Raw genomic sequence first — 6,672 nt, forward strand, 5'->3', positions numbered from 1 at the left:
GTTTGTATCTCGGATGCTACATGGTGCTTATAATCCCAAAGGACCACAAACTAACCCATGACTGGTACCTTCTGTAATAACTGAATAACAATACTAAATCAATTACTGAATACTGAAACCAATATTGTAAACTAAACTTCTGTCTAAAAAATACTCTACATTTGAAAAGCCTCTACTGTCTGAACAGGGATTTGATGGAACAAGTCCCCAACTAACTCCGACTACTGAAATAAACTGAGTACTAAAATACTAGAATAATAAATCTATCCTCAAACAATAAAGACTCACCACTAGTCTACTGTTGATGGCTCGGGCTGCTAAGTATGATCGGGAGCCCGTGCGTCTGAACCTATGATATAAGATATCATAGTGCAAAAAAAAGGTATGTGTCAGTACTTCAAATATACTTGTATGCTAAGTAATGTAGGCTGAGATCCATGGGTTCATATGCATGAATAATACTGACTGAATAACATGAGTAAAATTGAATGAGTGTACATGCATGAATATGTAAATTGTAGCTGAGGTCATGATAACACTGGTTACTGAGTTTTGAATTACTAATTTACTGATATCTAAGTTTACTGTTATTGTAATACTATTAACTGGTTGACTGTATCTGACAGCCCTGATTCTTGTGGAAACTACTCTGAGTTTCGTACTGAACTGAGTGACTATGTCAAACAGTCCTGATTTCTGTAGAACTGAACTGAGTTCTATTCTGAAGACTGAAACTAAGACTATATCATTTTTGGTACATTTATTCCATAGAGATCCATATGTTGTGTACAGACTGCAGGGTTGGAAGGAGTAATGAAACTCATTTAAAGGTTGGTTGGCCCTGCATTTGACTACATTACTATGAAGTTTTATCGTTGTTCTGATATTGGAATATTACTTTCTACTTTAAATACCTTTATATTTTTTATAACAAATAAAGGATCGATATCAGCAAAAGCTCTGCAGGCCTTCAAACTCACAGTACATAAAATAAAAAACCACTTAATTGGAGGTCGAGCTATACATTGTCCTGGCTATTTAAAAGTTTTGTAACATGATGCATCTGAAACATGTGCAATAATATCTACAGATGTCGAGCAAAATGGCTAGCTAATTGGCTATACATATAGGTGCGATCCATTCTAATACTCTCTCTTAAGCATTCAACCCGTGAAACAACACTTATAGAGTCTGAGAAAAATGGTTGGTTAGCAAGTCAAAGGGGATATCCTAATAATGATATATAAATGACTCCAACAATTTGTAATATAGTCTAGCTGAAATATTTATTCCGTGCAAATTCATGAACTGATCCGTACCGGCTGTAAACTTGGAAAGGGCTAATAAACTCATATAAAGGTTGGTTGGCCCTTCATTTGACTACATCATGAAGTTTTATCATTGTCCCGATAGTGGAATTCTACTTTCTGGTTTAAAGACCTTTGATTTTTTCTTATAACAAATGAAGGATCGTTATCAGCAAAAGCTCGAAAGGCCTTCAAACTCGCAGTACATAAAACAAAAAACCACTTATTGGAGTCCGAGTTATATATTTTGGTCTGAACTATTCAAAAGTTTTGCTAAATGTGCATATGAATGTGTGACAACATCTATAGATGCCGAGAGTAATGGCTCGCTAACTGCGTACAGTTATAGGCTAGAGCCAATTAAAAAATACTTTTTTAATGCATTCGACCCACAAGATTCATGAACTGGTCTGTACCTACTATAAAGTTGGAAAGGGGTAATGACTCTCATACAAGGTTGGTTAACCCTTCATTTGACTACATCACTATGAAGTTTTATCATTGTCCCGATAGTGGAATTCTACTTTCTGCTTTAAATACCTTTGATTTTTTTATAACAAATTAAGGATAGTTATCAACAAAAGCTCGAAGGCCTTCAAACTCAAAGTACATAAAACAAAAAACCACTTAATTGGAGGCTGAGCTATACATTTTTCTCTGAACTATTCAAAAGTTCTACTAAATATTGCATATGAATGTATGACAACTTCAATGGATGTCGAGCGTAATGGCTCACTAACTACCTATAGTTGTAAGCTAGAGCCAATAAAAAATACTTTTTTAAAGCATCCGACCCACGAGATTCATAAATTGATCCATACCGGTTGTAAAGTTGGAAAGGGGTAATGAAAATCATATAAAGGCTGGTTGATCCTGCATTTGACTACATCACTATAAAGTTTTATCATTGTCCCGATAGTGGAATTCTACTTTCTGCTTTAAAGTCCTTTGATTTTTTTTATAACAAATGAAGTATCATTATTAGCAAAAGCTCAAAAGGCCTTAAAATTCACAGTACATAAAATAAAAAACCATTTAATTGGAGGTCGAGCTCTACATTTTGGTCTGAAATAAATTAGCACACTTTAGTTCAATCTATAAGGAGGGTGATGGAAGAGGAGGAATCACGAGTAAAAGATGTAGAGAATTTGACACATTGTTTTTGGGTCTTCTACACAATTCTAAGCTCAGTTAATGACACATTGTCTATGGTACTTCCAGTAATTCCTTCTTTGAGCTAAGCAGCCTGCAGGAAGGGTGTAAAATATTTTGTCCTAGTGTTTGTATAATTTTTAAATCCATGATTGATAAAATATTGATGGAGTTCCATCTTTATCAGGAAAGAAAGATCGCCATAGATGTAGTGATAAATCTCATGCAGCATAATGAAATTTGGCCAATATAAAGAAGATTTGCATGTACTTGCAGTTTTATCAAAAGTAAAACCAATAGAGGAAGCAAAGCTACTCGTTTAAAAACAATAGAGAAAGAAAAGCTACTCGTTTTAAACTCTAATTTACTGTATTTGTCACTTTGGCATCATTGAAAACTTGAAGCTACTTTGTCTCAAACGTCGTATTAGATCCTTCAGGAAATTTGGGATCTATTTTTCACTTTGTATTTTTTTTCCTGTTGAGCACCCTTAAAGCTGATGAAATCAAATTCATTCTTGCTTGTCCAAGCAGGTCAATAAAAATCAAAAACTTCATAGTCAAACATGGAGTGACGAATAGACACAGAAATACTTGATTTGTGAAACTTATTCTTTTAGATATAAAAGTATGCCCATGTTAAAGTGAAGAGCCAAATCACAGGAAATGATCCTTGAGAAATTATTCTTCAGCAACGACGCTTATTTCACCCTTCTCACAGTACATAAAATAAAAAATCACTTAATTAGAGGCCGAGTTATATATATTGGTCTGAACTATTCAAAAGTTCTGCTAAACGTTGTATCTGAATGTAGAACAACATCTATGGATACCGAGTGTAATGGCTCGCTAACTGCCTATAGTTGTAGGCTAGATCCAATCAAAAATACTTTTTTAAAGCATCCGACCCACGAGACAACACTTATAGAAGCTGAGAAAAATGGTTGGCTAACAACCGTCTGTGCATCCGCACCCCAAACCTACTATCAGTTTTTATAAATTTATAGAATCAATTGAACAAAAATAAATGAGTTTATTATGTGTAGAGCACCAAAAGTAATCAACAAAGTTTTTACACAGAATGCTCTGTTTTATCATCATTGTCCCAAAAAAAGAGTTTATATGCAAATTGGAAAGCATCAACACATCCTAATATGGTAAATTATGTGACCACCTACCTGAAACACGTCAATATCATACCTCGTCTACATGTCCTTTCAATTGAGTAGCGGTCTTCCCTATGAGCTTTGTTGTTTCGCGATCCCAAAGCAACAAGGAAATAAAACCTGTACCATCCATTAATCTCAATTGAAGTTTATATCTGGAACAAAAGTTAACTACATAAATTTCATATCATATTTTAAAGACTCATATAGAATTTTCACGGATTATGCTCAAACCTATAAGCAGCCGAATGATCCAGGCGATCGCATTTCTTACAATGAAACTTATTTCCAAGTTTGTCAACCTTTTTAGTGCACTTCTTGCAGATCATATATGACCATTGATTCTCCACTTCTATATGAATGATGGTCGCATATATCCAAAAGTTTCCCTCCTAGAACATATGATATAAAAAAAAAAGATTACGATATGGGTCTATTTAGTAAATCTTTTGCTTATATGTTAATTTTAAAATATAAATTAATCAACAGAGTTTCCGCACCCAATGCTTTGTTTTCTCATCATTGTCAAGAAAAAGAGTTTATATGCAAATTGTATGTGAATACCATCAAGATGTGGTATATTGTTTGAGATTAGATTTTGTATAGATAAAGTATGTATATTCAGGTTTGATTGTGCATCAGAAGCTATCAAATAGTAATAAAAAAGTACTTATTTCATGAGACTCAAGCAATATGTAAAAGTATTTGTTTTCCAACAACAAAATTTACATTTCCTTTTGAATAAAAATAGCGCATAATAGAACTCGGGTTTCACTTTGCAATTTGACTTTAAATAACAGTAGTGCATAATACATAATACTCAAGTAGTGAATTGAAATAACTATTAACTAAAGCATCATGTTCCTAAATAATATATTGTTTTCTAGAAATAAAACAACAAAGCTCATTCATAAGACTTAATCCTTAAAGCCAAAATACAATAAGTCGCAACAAAAATATATTGTTCGCAAAATCGAACCAAAATATACTTAAATAAAGACACTCGACCAATTGCGCAACAGTCTTAGCCTCTACATCACCAGATGCTAGTTCTTCCGAAACAGAATAAGTATGTTGAGTTGAAATTTATCTAATTCTCATAGAGTTATCTCTACGCACACTGACCAAACATGCATTTATTATTAGCTTGTTATAGTTCTAATTGGACAATTACAAGTCATAATTATTATAGATAGAAAACTTGTTCTTAAAATCAACAACTTGAGGAAGATTGAGATTAATCCACAACTTCGAAGCATGCCAAATATTATGAACAATATACTTATCTACATCTACAAACACAACAAAGTTAAGCATACATAGGTTGTTAATTATACATGAGAAAAATTCCTACCTTGAAATTTATGCGCCTGAATGAACTGCATAACAACTATGATTGGATCAGCGCTGGATCCATCCAAATATGGAGTGATTTTTTCAACAAAGTCACCCCAAAATGTAGCCTAAATACTGGTAAGCCTACATGAAAATATACATCATTATATGAATGAAAGAATGTCATTTCTATATGACTTAGTAATTCTAATCATGGAAACATGATATTACTCGTGGTCGTGTAGCTCAACATTCGTGAAAACACTGATCTTGCCAATTTGGTTGTGCAATTGAACTCCCCCATGGCCATCAATCTCACCAATGACATCTAATACAAAATCCAAAAATCATAATAAGTTGTTTAAAAAAGAAAAAATTGTATTATAATGAAAAATAGTTATGACAATTACCGAACAGTTCGTTCTCATCAACATCCACTTGGTCAATCAAGTGTTTATAAGGCCGTAAATTGAAGATATTCGTATCAAAGATTGTATAATTTATTTCTTCAACAATTGTTCTGTTTGTGAACATCAACCTCATCTTGTGTTTAGTGGTCCTATATTTGAATGTATTTGGACCAACCACGAAATTTTTCATAGTATATAGACCTAAATCACTTATTTTTTCCTTGAACAAACGCATAACATATCTCCCAATAGTGATGTGGATACTATCTCCCTATAAAAAAAATGACACATATTATATCCATAATTGAATTACGTCAACATATATATGTACGACTAATTTTAAAATTGAGATAGAAATACCTTTTTGTCTTGCAACACCATCTCCATGGAAATGGTGTTTTGTCTTCCTTTTCACGGTCAGGAATAATCCAGAATCTCATGACTCGCACCTTTAAATACCACTGCATCTTTGTTCTGAAAGCCTCTTTGACAAAGTCAATTTTAGCAACCATATATTTAATAAAGTGAAGGAGTGAAGCTATTGTTTTTCTATAGATGAAGCAGTAACTTCAATGTTCGAATTATGTAAAAATTATCCCAATATATAGTAATTTATGTATCATTTTTAGTTACAATCAATATTGGTAAGCATATCTTTAAAATTGCTAAAAAAATATTGATCGAATATTCAGTTACCATAGTTATTAATTGCAAATTGTGGTTAGTTGTAAGAACAATGTAGTAGCACTTACCATACATAAATTACGTATTTGTCAATAATATTGACGTAATTTAGTTTAGCAAAGTATTATTTATAATCAATATGATTTACTTACCATTAGCTGTAAAACATAACTATATTTTACAATGATTAGTATTTTTCATTTAAAAAAAATATTACCATCTTGTCTTGTGGGATCTAAATTCCTGAATGGTAATTGTTAAATATTGAGCAATTAAGGAACACAAATTGCGAAAAATAAATTGGATTTAAAATAAAGGAAAAAATTACGTAATTAGGAGTAATTATATAATGTATCCTTTTCAAGATTCATCAATCAATAAGAGAATATCTTAATATTCTATATTTATAATAGGAGTCAATCTTAGTTTATTTTTTCGTAGATATATGAAATATTATGAAATAATTATATAATCAACAAAATACGAAATAATTGAACAATCATAACACTTTTCATCCAATAGAAATCAATTTTAATAGTGCTCATTCAATAGAAGTTAATTTTAATTATTTATACCACAATATGAAAAAATATCTATTAAATAAATAAGTAATAAAATA

General features: G+C 31.8%; 1 long non-coding RNA gene across 2 annotated transcripts; it reads right to left on the reverse strand.

The window, feature by feature from the left end:
- Positions 1-620: 620 nt before the first annotated feature.
- LOC124895255 lies at positions 621-5,941 on the reverse strand. Of its 2 annotated transcripts, none has more exons than XR_007051627.1 (6): positions 5,730-5,941; positions 5,370-5,640; positions 5,191-5,287; positions 4,979-5,103; positions 3,859-4,016; positions 621-3,744 (listed from the first exon to the last, which is right to left on the reverse strand). It is a non-coding gene; the product is annotated as an uncharacterized LOC124895255 (long non-coding RNA). The 2 variants fall into 2 exon arrangements; XR_007051628.1 differs by having other exon boundaries at positions 621-3,779.
- Between the last annotated feature and the right edge of the window lie 731 nt (positions 5,942-6,672).

This window comes from Capsicum annuum, unplaced genomic scaffold (assembly GCF_002878395.1).
Source record: "Capsicum annuum cultivar UCD-10X-F1 unplaced genomic scaffold, UCD10Xv1.1 ctg80886, whole genome shotgun sequence".
Classification (NCBI taxonomy): domain Eukaryota; kingdom Viridiplantae; phylum Streptophyta; class Magnoliopsida; order Solanales; family Solanaceae; genus Capsicum; species Capsicum annuum.